Source organism: Pseudorca crassidens, chromosome 13 (genome assembly GCF_039906515.1).
Source record: "Pseudorca crassidens isolate mPseCra1 chromosome 13, mPseCra1.hap1, whole genome shotgun sequence".
Lineage (NCBI taxonomy): Eukaryota > Metazoa > Chordata > Mammalia > Artiodactyla > Delphinidae > Pseudorca > Pseudorca crassidens.
In genome coordinates, this window is record NC_090308.1 from 47,137,446 (window position 1) to 47,159,159 (window position 21,714).

At 44.1% G+C, this 21,714-nt stretch overlaps 1 protein-coding gene across 3 annotated transcripts in view; it reads left to right on the forward strand.

The window, feature by feature from the left end:
* FYN (FYN proto-oncogene, Src family tyrosine kinase) overlaps positions 1–21,714 on the forward strand; it is a 209,662-nt gene that overhangs the window by 13,697 nt on the left and 174,251 nt on the right. For all 3 annotated transcript variants that reach the window (XM_067702330.1, XM_067702327.1, XM_067702326.1), the window contains exon 2: positions 13,366–13,405. The gene's annotated coding sequence lies outside the window, so the exon portion shown is untranslated. The remainder of the gene's footprint in view (positions 1–13,365; positions 13,406–21,714) is intronic.

Below are 21,714 nucleotides of genomic sequence, written 5' to 3' on the forward strand. Positions count from 1 at the left end.
GAGGCAAAGGCGAGAAGGCCCTGGGAAGAAGAAACCCAGGAGGTGGAGAGTTCTAAACGATGCTGAACAAGGTGGCTTCCTGTTGAATGGATCCACTCAACAGTAGAATAGAGATCAAGGACAATAATTCCTATATAAAGAATTCAAGAAAATGGAAGCCATAGTTCCCTTTTTGCCCTTGGTTCAAATTATGTATAAATGGTATCTTCTAGAAAAATGACATGTCAGTATGTTGCACTTTTTAAAAATCCTGGATGAGTGTTCTGGGACCTCTGAGAACTTGCATTATGACCAGCTGGTTCAGTGGGGATAATACTTTGAACTAGTATTCAATTTACTTTCCCTTCCTTCTAATTCTTGTTGCCCTGTTAGTCTCCCCCATTGAGGCAGAGGATTCCATTACTTCGGGGGAAGGACAGAGTATGGCCTAAGACAAAGAAGACATTGTTCAGCTTTTGACTTCCAAAACAGGACCTTGAGGCATGTTTGGAGACCAGAGTTAGCCCAGGCCTTCATTTAAGAGAGGCAGGCTTTGTTAGAAGCAAAGTGATTTGCGGATTCCGAGGAGCCAGATCTCAGAAGACGTGGCGTGTATTGTACAGTCAGCCACGCAGGATGGGGAGGCTGCAGGAAGGAGGAAGTGCCTTCCTGGGTTGGAGGATGGAGTTTGTAGAGATTTGGAGGAGGCTAGAGATAAAAAATGAATGGGTCACTGAGATGCCGCACTCCAGGTGGGCGGAGGAGAATCTGCCCCGCCCCCATCTGGTTATCTGGAAGGAAGCCACATTGGAGTGGACCCTGCATTGGGGCATATTTAGGCAGAGACAGCCCTGAGGTGATATGCCTTCCCCTCATTTCCCAAAGCTTACGTGTGATGTAAGAGAAATCCCAACAATCCTGCAGGCCCCCTAGGACAAATGCGGAGGTGCTGCAGGAGCTGGGCGGGAGAGTCCCCGGGTCAGGTTGAAGAGGGCACAGAATGAACTGGGCCAGGCTGAAGACTGGCTGCAGGTTTCCACCAATCACATCAGCAGAACCAGGCTAGCACCCAAAACAAAGGGATGAGACATCCCAGGGAGGCCAGTGAGGGCTTACAGGGCAGTGCCTGGACCAGGTCCTCGCCCCATCATGTGGTGGTCTCTAATCTTCCCCCTTGGGGAAGGAGGGAGAGGAAAAGGAACACAGCCCTTTTGAAAAGGAACACAGCCCTGAGAGGCAGTCTGAGATGAGCTCAATTTGACTAATTGCCCTGAAGCAACGAAAATTTTAAATCTGAAGAGCAAGTTATCTTGAAGTAGCGAGATTGTTTTTTCTACCATCAGCAGAAATGCAGTGGTCATGATCAAGTTGAATTCAACTATGGAGAAATGTATGCAGCTGAGTAGGAAGTATACGTTTCAAACCTTCTACGTTGCATTTGAGCTGTATTTTAACAGGATGATGATGGTGATGGTGATGGTGGCAAATTTGCTTACTTGTATTCCTATAATATGCTTTTTCCTTTGGGTAAATTGTGGCTTAGCCTACCTGTATTAGGTTCATTTTGGGCAAGAAGTGGGACGATCTGTCCTCTCAAGGAGCAGAGTTGTCCACCAGATATTCCAAAGTGCAGTGGGGAACTTGGGCTTCCCATTGTTTAGTTGGCGGCACTTCCTCCCCGTGTCCTGGAAGGAAGGACCTCGGTTGCCATGGAGTCTCAGGTCAATGGAAAGTATTAGCATTTCAGGCCTTTCTCTAATGAACTTAACTGGGACGCTGGAGACTCGAAGGTAATTCTTACGGGGTGTGATCCTTTAGTTCCATATTTTAAAGGTATCAGGGTGAATACTAGAAATTACAGTCTCTGACAGACTATAAGGGGAGAAGCAGTTCATTTTTATTCAATCCTCATGTACTAAATAAAGCATGAGTTTATGAAGGGATTCATTTCCAAGTATAATTCATAAGTAGTTACCAGAACACTCAAATGAGAGAGGGGGAAAAAAACCAGTTAGCTCTTTTTGAATACATTTTGTCTCCGACAGTCATACGAGGATGATGTTGCATTTAAGAGGATGTTTTAAAACCTGCTGTTTCTTGAAATGCCTAGTAATTTTGGAAGGGAAGTCTTCCGTTTTGCTTTAAAAAGCATACGTTTGGTGGGGCGGAGTCAGGTGGAAAGTTGCCTGTTGGGATACTGCTTTTTGTATTTTCCTACTAGAAAATTACGGCGACACTTTGAACACATCTTCTCAAAACATAAATACATCTCATATTTTCTCTCATCTCTTGGGGGAGCCAAGAGAGCGAGGGCCAGGGGACCATAACATTTTTTGAAAGGAGTGACTAAAATAATTTAAATTATAGAACTTGAAAAAAAAAGTGCTGATTTATTAACTGATATCATTTTCATAATATTTTTGACCTATGAAATAGTTTTATTCACAATCTTCTCAAAAATAAAATTCCTAAAACTTAAAAACATGTCCCTATACATTAGAGCAAAAAAAATCTTTTTATACTGGTTATCTAAACAAGAAAAAGAACATAAGATGATAATTATTCTTGGTACATATTCACTCACTTTAGCCAGTTTTTCAGCCATATGTCTTTAATTCTCATGTCAGTGTTATTTTATAAAGGATGAATTGTTTTTAATTCTCATAGAGTTGCCTGCAATTTCCTTCAAAGTTGTGTTTTATAGTTAATACTTGAAACTATTACTGTCTTCAATTCGCATTTATGTATACATCACAATATTTTTAACTGAGAAAATAACTCTTTCTACAGATGCACATAAGCTCAGAGCAAATTCTGCTAAATGGAGGCTTTTCTCAAAATAACTTTTTTTTTCCACACCGAAATGTGTGAACATTTTAGCCCAAGTATTTTCACAGCTCTTTTACCCCCATTCAGGATTCTTATCTTGAATAAATAATTTTATAAGGCAAAACTCATGAAAATAAGTCCCCCTGTGGTCCTTTTGAATGCTTTATCACATTTAGGTGACACAAAATCATAGATCATTCATAATTTCACTCCATTGTGGTATAGAATATAAATGTATCCAGTTAAAACCAGGAACATCATCAAAACATTGCCACAAGTTGAGATACTCCAAAATATCTGTAATACTGTTTCAGAATTAAATCTTGGACACTGAATTGTCTAATGTGTTTAGTGGCTTCCTTTGCTTTTGTTGGGATAAATTTTAACATCTTCCTCTCCACAAGCCTTGTTTTCAGTAACTGCACTTTGTTAAATGCTTTTTAAAAGCTGAAGTGTTTTGGCACTTCATTCACTACTTTGAGCAAAGATTTCCAACTGTTTTGCAACAGAACACACCCAGACTTTACAGGATTCATCCACATACCAGCATGGCACACTTAGGTTGACTTAGAGAGTCATTTCTCAAACATTTCTAAAACCTAGTTGATGATGACAGGCGGCAAATAGAAGGCGTGTACTACCATGCTGAAGTGTTTTTTGTATTCACAAAGCACTTTATCACAAAAATTTCAGAGTTCCAGTTTTTCTAACTATTTATCAATTTCTGCATTTATAGTTTATTTTGAGTTGGTAGGATATAGCCACTTGTTTGAATGCAGTTATGAATTGTGCGTATGCCACACCCACGTCAAATAACTTTCTGCTCCATAGATTTCTTGATTTAGTAAGGACAATTATTTATAGCATCACAAAATTTGTATTTGTATTCTGCAAAATCAAATAATTTCATCTCGTGTTAAACTTTTGACAAATGACAGTAGCAGTCACACTAGCATGAAATGTTGCATCTGTGACAGAATGAACTTCCACCAGCTTCATTTTGATCCCAGGAAATAGATGGGGGAAAAAAATCAAACCATAATTGAAATTAATTGATTCTTCTGTTTAAAACACCTGTTAATACTAACATACAACTGGAATCATTTGTGTGGTGTTTTCTTCTGCTAATGAAACCAACACATTAAAGCTCTCACTTCACTTTTCCTATGTGCACAAAAAAAAACCTGAACTTAAAAATATGCGGAATCAACATAGAATAGCATTTGATCTAAAGGAAAAGTCATGCTTCCTAGAGTGCTGTGTCAGTGAACCTTCCATAGCTGCCTGTGTTGAATTGTCATCCTTGGGCACAGTCTTGTTACAATAACTGTTAACATTTGAAGTAGTTACTGATGCTTCTTCAGCAGACTGGACTTATCTAGTGAATGATATCATTAAGGATACCATGGTGAATAATACCAATGAACACTTTGTGCCAGCTAACATCGTCAGCTTTCTTAAACAAACAAAAATTCAGTAATTTTTCATTTAATTTGCAGTTTTTTCTTTTTCAGTCCATTGCTGCTGAAGAGGATATTGCAAAGTAAAATAGAGTAACAACAGATAAATGACAAAAACACTGTAATGAGAGCATTCACACCATTCTTGAAAAGGTCTGTTTCCTGCAAATATTTCACAGACACCTAACTTGTAATTTTCTGTTTCCCATGGATCCTTCTGAACAGTGTTTTGTGCATCTCAGGCTGCAGTAGGGGTCAGCACAACTGGTCAGTACATCCAGTGTCTGGCAGGGGCTCTACCAATTGAGAATGGGAGGAGTTAGCTGCCCCAGCTGCTCGTGTCCAACTGCTCTTTATTTTATTGGTGAGCATCCTGCCTGTTTTCCTTGAAAGAGAGGTATTTACTGCAGCCAAGATTGGAAAAGGACAGGAAAGGAGGTGGATTGTCATTGGTTACCATTCAGACTTAATCACACGTAAGAAAGAAAATTCTCTTCACTGTGCAGTTGTCTCATCACTGGTAGGCAAGACCATGGCTGAAGCCAGTCTTGGTGCATTTTAATGCAACTCTTAATAACAGTCCTTGGTTTAAAAAATGAAACATCTGGACAAAAGCTTCATCTGACAGGCTGCTGGGACAATGGGTGTAATCTAGCGCTTTCACAGACAAGCCATGGCCTAAGGTCACCCTAGTTAGAGATCACATTTCTCCGTCTGCTTTGTACTGTCCTCTTTGGGCCAGGCTGTTCTGATAACACTACCACTCTGCCCTCCTCTACTGTTGGCTCCCGTCCCACAGCTGAGCAAGCTTTTAAAAATCCACTGAGACCACATTGCTGGGTAACAACCCTCAGTGCCGTCCTCTTGAGTTGGAATAAAGTCGAGCTTTTCACATGGCCCAGGAAGCCTCTTAAGCTCCCACCCGCCCAGCTGGCCCCGCTAGATTTTAAGCTTCCTGGTGCCATGTACCTCGCCTGTCTGTTTTCTTCCCCAGTGTGGTACATGAGAGATGCTCAATGTATTTTCTCAAAGGAGTGAATATGATTTGAGTTGATGAAAGGAAAAAAGAGGGAGTGTCTTGCTAATCTTTGGGGATAAGGAATACAAGTCTCAATCTCTATGTCCTGAACATTATTTCTACCTCTGATAACAAAGTTGGACAGCAGAATGTAGCACAGGACTAAATCATACCCGCTAGCAGAGATGTTATGATGCCTCCAAACTATCCTGATTCTGCAGTCTCCCATCCCCCTCCCGCCCCCTCCCTCCACCCAGGGAGGCAAGTGTGAATTCTAGTGAGTCTATTGTTTTCTCCAGCATTAGGTCAGAGATTCTGTTTTGCATATACTTGGTGTCTGTAACAGGGAAAAGTGCTTCTCTGGTTGATTTGGGGGAAACAGGGCCATGTGACAGTGGTGGTGGAGGAATACTTTGAAGTCACAATTTTGAGATCTTGTGTTCTGACACAACTGCTTTCTGTTGGATCTCTTTTTAAAACATGCTGCCGTTCAGTTTTATCACGAATGCCTTTCCAAGGACAGTAAATGGTTTTACGCACTATGACATCGTTTCCATGGCAACTAATGTATTTTAGCAAAGAGAGAGACTCTGCTAGAAGTAGGCTAAAAAGGACAAATACAGAAATGGCACAGTGTAAAATGTGGGACAGTGTGTGTTGTAGTAAAGATTTTTTTCTTTTTTTTCTGACTTCTTGTTTAGGAAAACCTGTATAACTAGATCTTGGCTTTTTAACTCTTACTAATAAAATTTTTACTGCACCCAACACTGTCTAGTATTTTGCTGACACAGTTCTTTTAGTTAGTACTTGGATTTTTTTTTTTTTTGCTTGCTTGTCTGTTTGCTTTAACATGTTCATTCCATCAACATACACACATTTATAATTTCATCCATTTTTTAAATATGTTATCTTCGCCTCGTGTTCTCCTGTGGCAGCCACCTCACATCCCTGCTGCCCTTGATGGCAGAGCTGCTCGAGAGGGCTGTCTCCACTACTGGTCTCCACATAGCATTTGTTAAAAAAATCAAAGCCATTCCAAGCAAGCTTTTACCCCACCACTCACTCCACTTACTCACCCCTCATCCTCTAAGACTATTACAATTTACCTCTTTTGTTTTTTTAGAAGCTATCATGTAGAAGTATACATTTCCAATAATTCTACAAAACATCAAGCCCCAGGTGTGAGCGTTTGTGTAAACCCTGGTTTTTTAAAAAAAATAAGAGATTGGGTTACCCTGCTTCGTGCATCTGAATGTACTTGGATTTTTTGTTATATGATAATAAAAACCCCTTTTGTGCTCTTAAATAAACCCCAAGTCGTGGGCAGATAGAAATCAACTTCCTATTTAACAGAAAGAGAAACCAAGGGATAGCTCTTATGACTTACAAAGATAGCAAACCAGTCTATGGGCTGTACGATACCCTCATTTATGTTTTGTTGGACCACATGGTGCATTTTAAAAATTTAAACCAACATTTAAAAGTTGGGCACTTTTGTATAAAAACTGAGATTTCCAGCTTCTCTTGAAAGAAAACAAAAAATTGGAAGGTCTGGCAAAACTGAGCCTGCCTTCCCTCATGATAACAGCCCTCCCAAGGCAGTGCTGCAGCTGTCCTCTTGGGATGGGGCAGGGCACTTCAGCTCACCCCAGCCCCGTCTCACCTGCTCCATTCATTTCTTTTACCTGCCCGGCCCCTGTGGGTTGTTTAATATGTGACTGTTGGTGTACCCTCTCCCTTTGCCCAATCGCAGAGCAAATAAACAGCAGAGCTAGGACAGAACTTGGTTTCCAAGCCAACTGCTTCCTCCCTGGCTGTGGACCAAAATTCTGTGTTTTGGAGCGTAATTCATAGTGGTGAGAGGGATCATTGGGTGGTAGAGCCTACGCTTGTGCCTTACTGCTTGCAGTAGACCCTGCAGTTAATTGTACTGGGTACATTGTTCATACTTGAGGTGCCTCCCCCTCCTGTTTGTTTCTCTCAGAAGGTTATGTGTGCTGTCGGTTGTGACAGGCAGGATGGCAGCGCTCCACTAGGGGTAACTTTTATATGTGCGTAGAAACACTGGCCGGAGGTGAAAGCTCCGTCATCACAGGGGTCCCAGAGTTTGCAGAATTTCAGTGAGGTGAGTGAATATTTATACAAAAGAAGTAAGAATGAGGTAGTAGAACAAAGTGTATCCGACATTGGCCGAGGCCCATGATGTCTTCCTTATGTGGGAGACTCAAGGGTGTTCTCCAGCCACCTTTGCTGTCCTCCCCAAGACTAGCCCCTTTCCTTTGAATTCCTCCGGGGTCCCCTTGATGTCAGGGTGCTGAAGATGCCCTTGGACGTGGCATCGACTTGTTCCCAGGCTCTTCACTGCCCTGTGCCCCTCACCATTCTGAACGTGCACGTATCCTTGTGCCCTTACTAGGGTTGGGTAAGGTGGGAGAAGAGTGGCAGGTGCTGCCATCTCACACCTTTGCTGCCATCTCGGACCTTGTTAGAAGGTTCACGTGTGCAGGAAGACACGGGAGAATGAGCTCGTCTGGGGCCAGAATGAATGGCCAGAGGAAAAAACATTTTTTCCTGGGGAAACGGGGCCATGAGGAATACGCCACAACGGAAGGCCTTGTTTGAGCTGGGTCCCGTCCCGGGGCCTGCCCCAGCTGTGGGGCGCACAGCAGATCGTGGTGCCCTGCGTGTCTGTGTGCAGCTGTGGAGGCCCCGGGTGCCCACTGTGAGAGTGGGCCTGTTCCCGGGCTGCAGGCAGGGAGCCAGGAGCCCCCACCCCCCTTCGCCAGAGAACATTGAGGCGCTTCTGTGTGCACTCTGTATGTGTCTCAGCTTTCTTTGGAATTGTGGCAGAGTCTGGCCCTGCCTGGTCTTTTTTGTGCCTTGGATCCTAAGTTAAGAATAACCGAAGGAACACTGTCCCTGTTGACACGCTCGCTATGGAAGCTGCTATCAAATGGCCATTTTATCCTCAGTCGCCACTGACATTACACCACGTACAGCTCTGAGTTCTCACTTGAGTTTTGATTGAATAGATCTGTGATCGTTGGAGCAGAAAGAAGCCATTCAGACGTGAATATGTGGAGACGTGTCTAGTAACGTGCAGATGTTTTTTGGCAGGTCAATGAATATTTTAAGTCTTTTGCAAGTAGTAAAAAGGGTTGAACTGGGAATAGAGGAGACTCTGTGGCAGGAGAAAAGTATCCCTCATTTCTCTCTCAATCGTCCATTTCTTAAAATAATCAAACAGAAGCCTGGACCATGATTTAAATCTTGGATTCATCATGGCCCTTCCTTAAATCTCCACCTTATACAAGACGTGATTATGATTCTAATGTATTGAATCATAGTGATTCTAATGTATTGAATGGTTTCCCAGTAACTTTTTTTTTAAGTAGAAAGGAAACACTGGGTAATATTAAAAATAACAGCAGGGCTTCCCTGGTGGCGCAGTGGTTGAGAGTCCGCCTGCTGATGCAGGGGACACGGGTTCGTGCCCCGGTCGGGGAAGATCCCGCATGCCGCGGAGCGGCTGGGCCCATGAGCCATGGCCGCTGAGCCTGCGCGTCTGGAGCCTGTGCCCCACAACGGGAGAGGTCACAACAGTGAGAGGCACGCGTACCGCAAAAAAAAATAATAATAACAGTAGAATCTCCAGATTGGATCTTTGTCCTTTATTTGTAGCTAAAGACACAGGACTAAATTTAAAGAACAGGTTGTCTTCTGGTTATGTGTGTATGTGTGCCTGGTATGTGGGTGCACCCTGGGTTTCTACACCCCTTCCCCAGTACCCACTCTGCTCGTACGTGCAGGAGGCAGCGGGTCAGCCTGATGCAGCGTGGTTTCATTTCCTTTATTTCTTTTTAAACATCTTTATTGGAGTATAATTGCTTTACAATGGTATATTAGTTTCAGCTTCACAACAAAATGAATCAGTTATATATATGCATATGTTCCCATATCTCTTCCCGCTTGCGTCTCCCTCCCTCCCACCCTCCCTATCCCCCCCTCCAGGCGGTCACAAAGCACCGAGCTGATCTCCCTGTGCTATGCGGCTGCTTCCCACTAGCTATCTACCTTACGTTTGGTAGTGTGTATATGTCCATGCCTCTTTATCGCTTTGTCACCGTTTACCCTTCCCCCTCCCCATAGCCTCAAGTCCATTCTCTAGTAAGTCTGTGTCTTTATTCCTGTTTCACCCGTAGGTTTTTCATGACATTTTTTTTTCTTAAATTCCATATATATGTGTTAGCATACGGTATTTGTCTCTCTCTTTCTGACTTACTTCACTCTGTATGACAGACTCTAGGTCTATCCACCTCATTACAAATAGCTCAATTTCGTCTCTTTTTATGGCTGAGTAATATTCCATTGTATATATGTGCCACATCTTCTTTATCCATTCATCCGATGATGGACACTTAGGTTGTTTCCATCTCTGGGCTATTGTAAATAGAGCTGCAATGAACATTCTGGTACATGACTCTTTTTGAATTATGGTTTTCTCAGGGTATATGCCCAGTAGTGGGATTGCTGGGTCATATGGTAGTTCTATTTGTAGCTTTTTAAGGAATCTCCATACTGTTCTCCACAGTGGCTGTATCAATTTACATTCCCACCAACAGTGCATCATTTCCTTTATTTCTGCTGGTCAGTTTTTCATTAGTCACCCTGCCACTGCCCCTCTCAACCCTTCACCCCTCCATCTGCAGAGGCGGCCCAAGTGCCTGTGATGCGGCAGGCGCTGTACTCAGTGCCATCCTGGCCACAGATGAGCCAGCGTTCGAGCAGGAGAGGCAGGGAAACAGGTACTGCATGAAGTGCTGTAGGAACACACTGGAGATGAAATCCAGTTCTTCAGAGAAATGGGACCAAAGGGAAACAGGTGCAGGAAAGTGATTCTGTCCTGAGCCCTGAAGGCCAGTTAGGAGAAGTTTCTACTTACCCAGCACAGTGGGTGAGACTGGAATGACGATGCTTAGTCCAGTGCCAGGAATATGCTGGGGGCTGGATCTATTTTTCTGCCCTTTCCTGGGATAGAAGCGGATTGAGGATATACTGATGGGTGCAGAAGTGTGCCCCTCACTGCCTGACTTCTGAGCTGGTGTATGCTGTCTCTCACCACCTGGCCTCTGCCTTAACGTCCCACCTTTCTCCCACCAGCCTTCCACCGTCCTCAGCCACCCCCGTGCACTGCCAAGTCGCTTGCCATTCTCCGAACATGTGGCCAGTGCCCCTTTGCCGGGCCTGGTTATTCCTCTGCCAGCACTGTGCTATCGCAAGGTGTGTAGGTGGAAATAGGAGAGCAGTGGAGGCAGGGGGATGGCTATATCAAGAGGGAACTCAAAGCTGAGGGTTTCTCAGTGTTGTTCTTAGAGTTTTCTCTAAAAATAAAAATCTTTGTGTATTCCGCCAACGAGGGAGGACTTGAGCTGATCTGAAGAGTGGGGAGTGGTTCGTTCTGGGTCCAGGCCTCGTCCTTCGGCTTCCATTCCTGCAGTCAGTCACACATTTGCAGCATTTCTGGATCTGCCTTTTCCAGTGGGGAATCTGGGTCACTTCAGTCATGTTCTCAAACAAAACATCAGCACTACTTCAGCAGGAAGAATAAAAGCATGGAACATGCCCTAATGCCCACAAGCCCACCACTGAATACATTTATATCAAAACAGTCAACTATTTAAAATATCTGTATAAACACATATGCATATCTATATTTGTAAACACACATACACACATATGGGGAGGGAGGTGTCTATCTTGCCTTAAGTGTTAGAATCTTAAAACTTGGATATTGCAATAATCTAGGTTTAGAAAACAGATAAAGTAGGAGAATAATTGGTCAAGTTTTTAAATAGAGGAGCCATTGAAATAAAATGTTACCTCTATTTCACCTAAACATTTGATGACCAAAATTTACTTACTCTCGACCTTTCAGAAACAGCCTTTATTTAAGAAAGATAGAACTGGTTTTAAAAACTAATGCCACTCTTCATTCAAAATGGGTTACCACGTGAATTTTACTTTCAGGCAATTCTATTTCATCCATCCGTATCCTCTTTGAAACAATGGAGCTGGCGCCTAAAAATATCTCAGGCCGTGTGCGCTTGCTGGGAGACTTTGAGGTTAACGCTGTGACATCCTTCTGGGCTCTGGCTGCAGGGTGATACGTATATGTATTGTCTTTGTTAATTAGCTCGATCTGTTTAGTAAGCCTGAAAAAGAAATTGGATGATGCCGCATATATGTGCGTATGGGTAAGATTCCTCGTGTAGTAGTGAGCCAGCAGCTACAAGCAGCTTTTCAGTTTGCCTTTTGGTAGCGTGGAGTGAAGGCTCATTCGTTCAGAGCCTGTTGCTGAACTGGGTATCCTGTGTGACTGCAGTTGTGCTGTGTGCATGGGAGAGGCGAAGTTTCCTCACTACTTTGGAAAAGGGTAACGATTCTCCAACTGCTCTTTCTGTGGCAGATGAAGGAATCTTTCACCTTGCATATGAGAACATTCCATTTTATAAATCAGAATGACAGCCTTCCTAAAGGGTTCAAGAGTTGAAGTCAGACTTCTACTGTATAGATGTTCCCTTTGGTGAAAAGTTCTCATAGTACTGACTTACTCTTTGCTGGTTATAGGGAGGCCAGTTGAAATTTCTGGACAGAGGGAATTCCCTTTTTATTTTATTTTTTTTACAGCTCAACAGTGTCTAGATCCCCAGTGGGTGAGGCAGAAGAAAAAGCATATATTGCCTGTTCGGTAGGACAAGACAGCATGTCTCAGAAGCAAGGAAGAGATGGGGGTTGTGGGTTGCTGAGGTGCGGGCTGTGGCGAGCTCGTTAGCGTGTCCTCTCCCTCCAGCCTCCGTGCTGCTCCTCTCGCGTGTCTGCAGTGAGTTCATGATTTGAATGCCCCTCTGCAGAAGACAATATATGAGTTTTTAATTCTCTTCCCCATGGTCATTTTTTCTTCCCTTCATTCTGAGTCATCTTTGATTAAACGAAACAAAGATGTGACTGTTAATTACACAGTCTTTCAAACAGTGCAAAAATTCTCTTTTGTGTGTAGGGAGGCGGGGTGGTGGTTTTGATAGGGATGGTAATTTATGATGGGGGTATTTTAAACCATTGACCAGGAAGAAAGATGCTAAGAATCATACTGAAAACAACTTTGAGTCTCTACTAAGATAGGAAAAATTGTTTCTGCTTTTTTTCTTCCAGATTTCTCACACCTTTTACTTTCTGCCCTAACATACTGCTGTCAACGTAATTCCATTCAACCATTGTTATTGTTCTCTTTAGACACCTTATTAAAACTGAAGCTTTGTTCGAACAGCTAAAATCACAAATAATAAATGAGGTACCGTAATACTGGCAGGTTGTAGGCAGAGTGCATGAGCAAGCTGGAGGTCTGCCACCCTGCGCCTGGCACTTTAAAGATTCATGTGAAGTGGGCATGGGTGCCGTCAGAGGCAGCATCAGCTGTGCCAGGGGCTTGACACAAGGTTCTAAGGTGATCTTGGGACTAGATTTCCATGGACAAGTTGTGCAGGTTGGTGGGTTGGCAGGCCTCCTGGAGCGGGGAGCCCCAGCTAATGGGAAAACAGGGGCATCCCAAGAAGGCTGTTTGACAGTGAGGCGCACCCGCAGTCAGATAGGAAGTGGAGCAGATAGGGTCTGGGGACAAAGGGGAGATTTAAGCCAAGAGGTAAGTTGAACAAGACCTTGGAGACACATTTTCAGTGTGTCCCAGCTATGGATGACTTGTAGGCACTCTGAAGAAGGGGTGTGTGTGTGTGTGTGTGTGTGTGTACACACTCAAGACCTCCATCCCTATTTTTCCTGGCTCTGAAAAGTTAAGATCTCATGCTGGCTTCCTTTGGTGGTATGGGGCCAGGTCTTTGCAGTTGCAGGCAGGTGTTTGTAGCAAGTGTGACTTCACAACAATTGTGTGAACAAGAAAAAAAAATTGTGGGCAAATTGATTGTCTGCAGCAAATGAAAATTCTGTGGTGGTGCTTTGTGGGTGGTTTACAGGCAAAGAGTGTTCGGTTCTCTTCTGATGTCTTTTTTTTTTTTTTTTCTTTTACAGTTTTTTGAAGAAGAAGGATGCTGATCTAGACGTGGAAAAAGTAAGTTGGCAAGTTTTGTACTAAGAGCATGTGCCTTGTAAATTAGAAAGGTTTTCCACTGGGACCCAGGATTTTGTCCACTTTGAACTTGGAATTGTGATGCTGAGCCCATAGGTTTCTAAGAGAGAGGTTGAGTTGGAGATGGAGCTGGTATATGATATAGAAAGTCTTAGCTCACTTAGGTGAACCTGCTACTTTCCCCCTTCCCTTATTTGTAACACTCAATTTTGATAATTATGGGAACATACGTTTTAGCTCTAAGATATGTCTCCCCAGCCCAGAAATAGAACAGAACAGCTGTCCTGTGGCTGCTTTAGGGGCTGCTGAGGGATGGGCAGCCCTCTGACTTCTGTTTAAGGGAGCTTCCCTGTAGTTCATTCATTGTTGGTTTTTCCTCTGCTCTCAGATGGCTGCTGCTTACTGCTGCCCTAGTTGTACCTTCGAATTGCAGTCACTGTGTAACGGGTCATGCTTTCATTCACTTAACGTTGCTGCCCACTGGGTGTTAGACACCTTGCTGGACTCTGCTGAGACAAAAATGAATGTGACGGATAATACACGGGTAATGATTACACAATATGATAGAGCCGTGCAAGAAGAGCTCTGGAAGCTCAGGCTGAGGGCTGGGCATCCAGAGAAGCTGCTGGAGGGAGGGGATGTGTGAAGGAACCAGGGTTTTCATTCTTTCTGTGAATGCTGGCGAGTCTTCTCTGCCTGTGCTTCTCTCATCTCCCAGGCATCTTGGATTCCCAGGAAAGGCTGTACTTACACAGGTCTCACCAGCCACCCATAGGACCCCTTTCTGCCTCAGACTCCATTGCCCAGTCACATCGTCTTGGGTGTAATTTTTCACTGGTTCTCTGGCCAGTCAGGGACTGCCACCTCATCATCCTAGAATGACCTGGTTGTTATTTCTTATTTTGAATTTATGTGTGAGAGAGGTTCTTCTCCTGAACTGGAGCCATTCTGTCTGCATACAATGCACCTTTGTTTTAAGTTGAGGAAGTATACTATCTGAAATGTTGCTCGACACCAATTATGAGCAACCCCTCACCTTTGACCCCATGCAGCCCCCTAGCGATCTCCTCTCAGTCCTGGCCTTTTCAGCTCATACAAACCAAGGGGACTGGGAAATAAAAGGGCTCTAGTCAGGGCCAGCAGAAGGGAGCCTTTGTAGAACCACCATCGGTTAGGTTTTGGCCGTGGAAGCCAGGGGTCGGCAGAGACTTCCCTATGGGGGTGAGTACTGTGGCCCTCTTGGGCCAGGCCAGGCCCCCAGCAGGAGGAGCCTCTGGGCGCCAGGAGCCACCCCAGGGTGGTATAGCACAGAACAGCAGAACGCCTTGGGGGCGGGGGTACCCAGGAAGTGCCTGGTTCCAGGCTGCAGGGCTTGCCTGGCCTCATGCAGCCCAGCGTGAATCCCACAGCCACTAGGTAGGGAGGTCCAGCTTATGCGGGAAGCGTGTCTGTTGAGTTCCAAGGACCGGGCAGACCAGAGGGCTTGGTAAATGGGGTGGGGAGCCCCGAGTGGAATGGATTAAATTCTTGCTTCGGCTCTGCTGTTGACATGCTCTAAGATCTTAGGCGAGTCTACTCTCCTTTCTGAGCCTCATTTTTCTCATCAGGAAAGTGGTCTCTTTTCCAGGACCAAGTAAAAGTCTTCATTTTTTAACTTAAAAACACAAAACATATTTTTTTCGTTTTCTGACTTGAGCCTTGAATCAAAAAAGAGAAGTGACTGTTGGCCACAGCCCGTCGCTGGCTGGGAGCTCCTTTCAGGCAGAGCCTGATCCGTTGTACCTCCAGGTACTACTCTGGCAGCAGTGAGTGTCTAACAGAGGAATGAATGTGACCGACCCTGTCATGTGGGTTGGATGTTTGTAAGTACTGAGGGAAGTTAGAATAAAAGAAGCTAAGTGGGGGGTGGGAAATGCTTCTTGGGCTGCGTGAGTTTGGGCTTCTCTGAAGGGCTCTGCCTGTACCCTCTCAGACAAGGAGTTAATGACCTGAAAGACACTTAACCGCCCAAGGGGAGTTCACTATTTTAAAAGCTCTAATTCAAAAGCTCCAATTCCAAAATCTTTTTCTAATGCTCGGAGAAGGCTGTTGAGTACAGATATACCAACTTCTTTTTGCCTGTATTTATATGTATATCTGCCAGGAAGAATCTAGTACGGGGTGCGCCTCCATTGTTTAAGTAAATGATGCCTGTTAGCCAACCCAAGTGAAGAAAAATCACTGATGTCAGAGTGTGTTTTTTTCCCAGTAGATTTTCGGGTTTTCTCTTTCAGTCGAACATTTTGGTAAAGACAGAACTGTGAAAGGAAAATTAGCTTTGACATGCCAAAGCTCAAAGATAAATCAGCATACACTCTGTAATTATTAATTATTGTCTGTGGTTTATTGGACTTCCACTACATACTGAGTGCTTTTTATATGTGTCACACTTAACTGTTACAACAATAATGTGAGGAGACCATGTCCCTTATCATGAGTTGCCCAAGGCACCATAGTAATAGCAAGGATTCTAGTCATATCTGTCTGGTCCAGAGCCTTCTCTTTCTCATACCCCGTCTTACCTTGGAATTGATAGAATATTTGAGACAGTATATTTGTGTTACCTTTCTTGAAAAAGTTTTATGAGTAAGTAATGACAAATCAATATTACTTTCTAGAGAGGTCTTCCTTGACTCCCAGTCTGGATGGGGTTGCTCTCCCACCATGCACTTCTTCAAAACTATCGTTGTATAGTTATTTGTACAATAGCCATCTAGTATCTGTTTCCTATTGGAATGTAAGCTTTGTCAGGTCTCAATCCTTCATGTGTTAAGCCTAGAGCCTGCACCTAGTAGGCCCTCTTAAGATGTTGAATGCTACATGACCAAATTGAGGGGTAATGAGACCCAATGAAAGCCACGTTGGTAGGTGGTAGGAAAGTAAAAAACCTTATTGTGTACTCCAGAAATCATATTCTTCTTCTCCATCTATGGGTTTTATCTGTGGAAATCATGCTTGTTAATAGCGTTCTATGGAGATAAGACAATCACTCCCTGGCTTTTTCCCCAAAAGTGCAAAGTTTCAAGCAGACAAACGAACAGATAATTCTTAAGAATGAAGTAATCTGGGCAAGCAAAGCAAGTCTGAAGATTATCAAGGGAGGAGCAGTAAGAACACAAAGGAAACATTAAACAGTTTTTTTCACAGAATCTTCTAGAATTATTGAGAGATACACTTCGAGTATGGTTTCCTTAAATAACTGATTTAAATATATAAGGTGTATATTCTTATAAAAGTATATTTTATACTTCTATAAAATGTTTCTTCTAAAAGTGAAACCCATCCTCAACTGAATTTTAAAGAATATGTAGTTTTTGTTTTTATGGCAGCAAAACAAAAATGTACTTTTTAAAATAAAAAGCTGATAAAATTGAGTCATCTTATTTAGTAATTTAAATCATGATTTAAATGAATTTGATTAAAATAACACCTCTTTGGTCATAACTACTCTCCAAGTTCTGAGGAGACAGGTTTGATTTTCGTGTACCCTACATGGCCTTTGTCTAGCATGATTAAAGTATTTTGGCGCCTGCCTCGAGAGAGACCCTTGTCATATCTGTAGCTTCAGTGAGACCAAGAATTCCTGTACTGCTATTCCAGCTGTTCACAGGGCTTAGATAGCTGCCTTCAGGCCACAAATATGGCCAAAATACTACTGTCTGTTTGATAGACACGGAGGCCACCTCAACTAAAATTGTCATTCAGAAAGAAAAGTAAATTAAAAAATTACCTCCTGCTTTAGAGTTGTTTCCTTTCTCTCAGTGAATTCCTTGAAATGTGTTAGTCTGCATGTAAATGTAGAATGTACATAGAAGTTACTCCATTTTTCAGTCTTTCTTTTGTTTTACTAAGTCCCAAGAGAAATGATAAAAAAATACCTGAGATTCTTATTGTGAAGCTAATAGTCTTATGAAAAAAAACCCCACCTCTTTCTAAACAGTGAAGGGTTCAAAATTCAAGACTGCGTTAGGCACTGAGCTTTAAAGTCATGTGTATGTGATTCCTAACAGCTGGTTGGGAAGAGGAAAAAATAGTTCATATTTTCCTTTAGTTGGGGGAATACAATTTCCAGGGGTCAGAGGATCAGCAGGGCTTCTACGGAATGTCCGAAGGCTGGAGCATGCTGGTCACTGGGAAGGCATGCATCTGTGTCTCCAGGGGCAGCATGTTGGGTGCATCACCTCACTGCTTGCTCTAAGGAGGAGGAGAGAGAGTGAAGAGGAGGGACAGCATAAGCAGAACTCTCTGTTGTCAGTAGAAGCCACTCTTCCTGAATGGAGGGGAGGGCTCAGCAGGTGCTTGTGGGTCCCTTAGGCCCTCTGAAACCCATGCCTAGGGGCCTGTGGGATGCCAGGTTTAGCCCCAATGAGCTTCCATTCTCCACGCCCCCTGCTCCAGCCTCACACACATACTGACCCATTCTACTGGTGACTGGGCATCGGGAAAGACCAGCATCTGTTTCACTGAGTAAGGGCCAGGCTTCACACAGACTGCTTTCCTGGTGACTAGGGCTCTAGAAAAGGGAATGGCTTTGGGCTGGGGGTGGGGGAGTGTGTGTGTGTAGGAGCGAGGAACTTGCACAGAATTCTGTTTTAGATTGAAGAGCAAACATTTTTAGTCCTGGATGAAAAATAGTTGTTATGCATCACCCATAATAACTGACCAGCTTTCTTCTACATAAATCTCTGGCTTGTAAAACTAAGCACTGCTGTCCAAGAAGAAAAAACATGCCCTCTGTCAGTTTGAATTTCCAAGATAATAAAAGATCCCTCTTCCTAGATATTATAAACCCAGGCAGATACTCGTGGCAGTTGGAAGAACTACAGGTAACAATATTACGTTGTCTAGTCCTGGATGCAGAGCAGTTAATTCATCCTTTCCTCAAACATAAATGAACTCAGGTGGGCCAACCACTGTTTAGACCACATGTCATCTTATTCACTTGTCCTAGTTTACATGTGAGGAAAACGAAGCTCAACAGAAATGAAATGATTTACCCAAGGACTTGAATCTAGGAAGCAGAAGATCTAAACTAGGTCTCAGTCTCTTTCCACTCCACTACGGAGGTTCTCTTGTACTGAGGTTCTCTTGAGCAGAAGACAGATGAATCATCATCAGCCTTCTGTCATCAAACTGTCAGTTTTATACGTACCTTTCATTTTCTCTTCCCTGATTTTAAAAGGACTTTCTCCCTTATTTGTGGCTTTTAAAATAGTAATGATGTTTTTATCAAGGAGACATTAGAAACTCAAAAGGGGAACCATTTCCTGAAACCTGACCTGGTGCCACCTGGTGGTTCCCTCAGTGACAGCGTGAGAGTGACTTACAGAGGTGGTGGTGGTGGGAGTCTGGGGAGGCCTGCGGGACCCTCATTCTCTTTCCACAGCTGGTTCCTAGGCTGGGGGATCATGTCATTATATTGCTCATCTCAGTAGCATTCATCATTCTCCAAGAGCTGGATGTTGCCAGGTGAGGGTGGGGAGAGACACTGCCCACATTACAATAGAGAATAAAGACTAGCTCCCTTCTACTCCAGAGGCTTCCTCCTCCCATCTCTGCCATGAGATGCTGCATAATCTGTTCCCCGGCAGCCAGGCCTGCTGGATGGAGGTTGGAGTCTTCTGGTTGTCTGCCCTGCTTAGATTTGTCGTCTGCTGAATTTGTGTGTGACGGAGAGATTGCTGGTAAAATGTGCACGCACAATGGCTTAAAAGATGCTTTTGTCACTGCCCCAAACACTTCTAAAAGCACAGCTGCACTTGTTCTGAGTCTAGTATGGAATAGGCCATAAAGACACATAAAAATTCGAGCTTTTCCCTTAAAGGAGGCTATTACTGCCCACTTTGGGCCCATAACAACATTTTATTTAAGCAGAAAACCTTCCATATTAGTTTTCTGTGGCTGTCCTAAGAAATGACCACAAACTCAGTGTCTTAAAACAACAGAGATTTATTCTCTTGTGGTTTTGGAGTCAGAGTCCAATGTTAAGATGTCAGCAGAAATGCATCCCCGTCAGAGGCTTTGGGGCAGAATCGGTTGCTTGTCTCTCTCTTCCAGCCTTTGGTGACTCTAGGTGCTCCTTGACTTGTGGCCACATCTCTCCAATCCCTACCTCTGCCTTCACGTTACCTTCTTCCCCATGCATCTCTATCCCATCGCCCCCTGCATCCCTCTTGTAAGGGTACCTGTGATGGCTTTGAGAGCCCACCAGCTAATCCAGGATCAGCTCTCCTCTGGACGGTCTTAACTTTATCATCTCACAGCATGCCATGTAAGATAATATTCACAGGTTGCAGGGATTAGGAAGTGACTGTCTTAGGGAGGGGTAGATGTTTTTCTGCCTCTCGAGCCTTCTCTTGGGGAATTTCTGTCTTTTTCATTTCCTGAAACATAAAGCCTGCTACCACATATTTTACAAGTTACTTGAGTGAATTTGATTTTCCTGGAAGGGGCCACTTGGAAGACCTAAGAAGTGACCTTGTCTCCCAGGCCTCCAAGCAGGCCAGGCCAGGCCTGTCTTCTTTCTCAGGTAATGTACAGGGTGAAGAATTATGGACTCTGAGAGCCGGGAGGGGCCTTTGAAATCAGATCCTCCAGTCTGAGGGGGAAACTGAGGTTAGAGAGGCAGGGTCACCGAGTCAGGAGTGGAGTGGGACCAGTGCTTACTGCTTCAGCCCCTCTCCCACTGTGTTCCTGCAGATCTCCAAGCTGTCTCTCGTAATATAAGCCTTTAGGTCTTTCTTCATGTGAGAGCTCTTCACCTGAAAATGCCATCCCTGCAAATCCTCCTTTCCTAGGCCAATAGCCCTGGTTCTTCCAAATATGCTTACGTTACCTCATGTCAGGAATTCTGTTACTCTGGTTACTTTCTCCTGGATGCATTCCCTTCCTGTCACTGTCTCTTTAAGAGCGTGGCACTCAGACATGGACAATACTTCAGAGATGGCTCCGCCAGTGTAGAGTAAGGACTCTACACCTAAGACTGTCAGGCCTGTGAGATGCACGTGTTTTCTGCATCATTAAATGAGGTACCAGTACAGACCAGGATCACGTCTCTCATTCAGCCTCTCTGTGGCACCTTCCGCTTGCACTGAGCTTGCATTCAATAAACATCCATAAGACCTTAAAATATGAATTGCTTTAAACCCGTCTCCTTTGCCCCTGCCATGTAAAAGAGCTGGGCTTGTGTCAGGAGCAGGGTGGGATCAGTTGGGGATCAGAATGTAATCCAGATGGGAGTCCAGAGAACAGAGAGATCCATGGCCTGGGGTACGCTCATGGGGACATAAGGGCAGCAGGCCGTGACAGGAGGCAGTTAGGACAGCTGGGAAGGCATAGCCTCGGGGGAATCCTTCCAGAGGTGGCAGTCTACATGGGCAGATGTTTGGCAGCCGAATCGTTTGGCCGAGCGGGTCGAGGGGCCAGATAAGAGGAGTGCTAGTGTATGGGGACAAGACTGCAGCCAGGACGCTGTAGAAGAGTTGGGTCCACAAGAATGAATTACAGGATCAACTGCTGAAAAGGGGTGGGGCCCAGGACAGGAGACTGAGCCCAAAGAGTAAAAGGCAGCCTCAGGTCTGAAGTCAGAGTCATAACATTGATGGGAGTTGGAATGTCAGTGGCCTGGAGCCTCTCCCACCCAGAGCCTGGGGTCAGAGCAGAGCTTATGAATAGGGTGAGTTGTCCCAGCTGAGCACATTGGAGGGTATGGAGCAGGTACCGACATCATCCTACATTTATGCAATAGATTTCTTTTAACAGTCAAAAGCAGGGTTTTATCTTTTAACTTGGGGGGATTATGTTGTTGTTTTGGTCAGTTCTAGTGGCCATTTCAGCCTGTTGAAATCCTTTAAAATCCCTGTTCTTTCTTTTTTCTGTCTTGGCTCCTTTACTTTTTAAAAAATTTTTATTGGAGTATAGTTGATTTACAATGTTGTGTTAGTTTTAGGTGTATGTTCTTTCTTCCGATTAATTAACTACCCCCTTTCAGCTGAGAATTATTTGTGATCTCCATAAGCACATCTTGATGAAAACATCTTAACCAAAGGTGATGAACCTCCCAAGTCCTCCTGTACAAGGTCCTCCCTCCACGTCAGTGTTGCTCCCTGTGATGTTTGTGCCCTCGGGAGGGCCATCCAGTCACCTCTGAGTCCACCAAACCCAGTTGTCACTTGGCCCGGGGTTTCCCATCTTGCTCAGCTATGTTTTGAGTGACTGTCTCGAGCTTTGCTGGCATCAGGGTACTCTGTGTC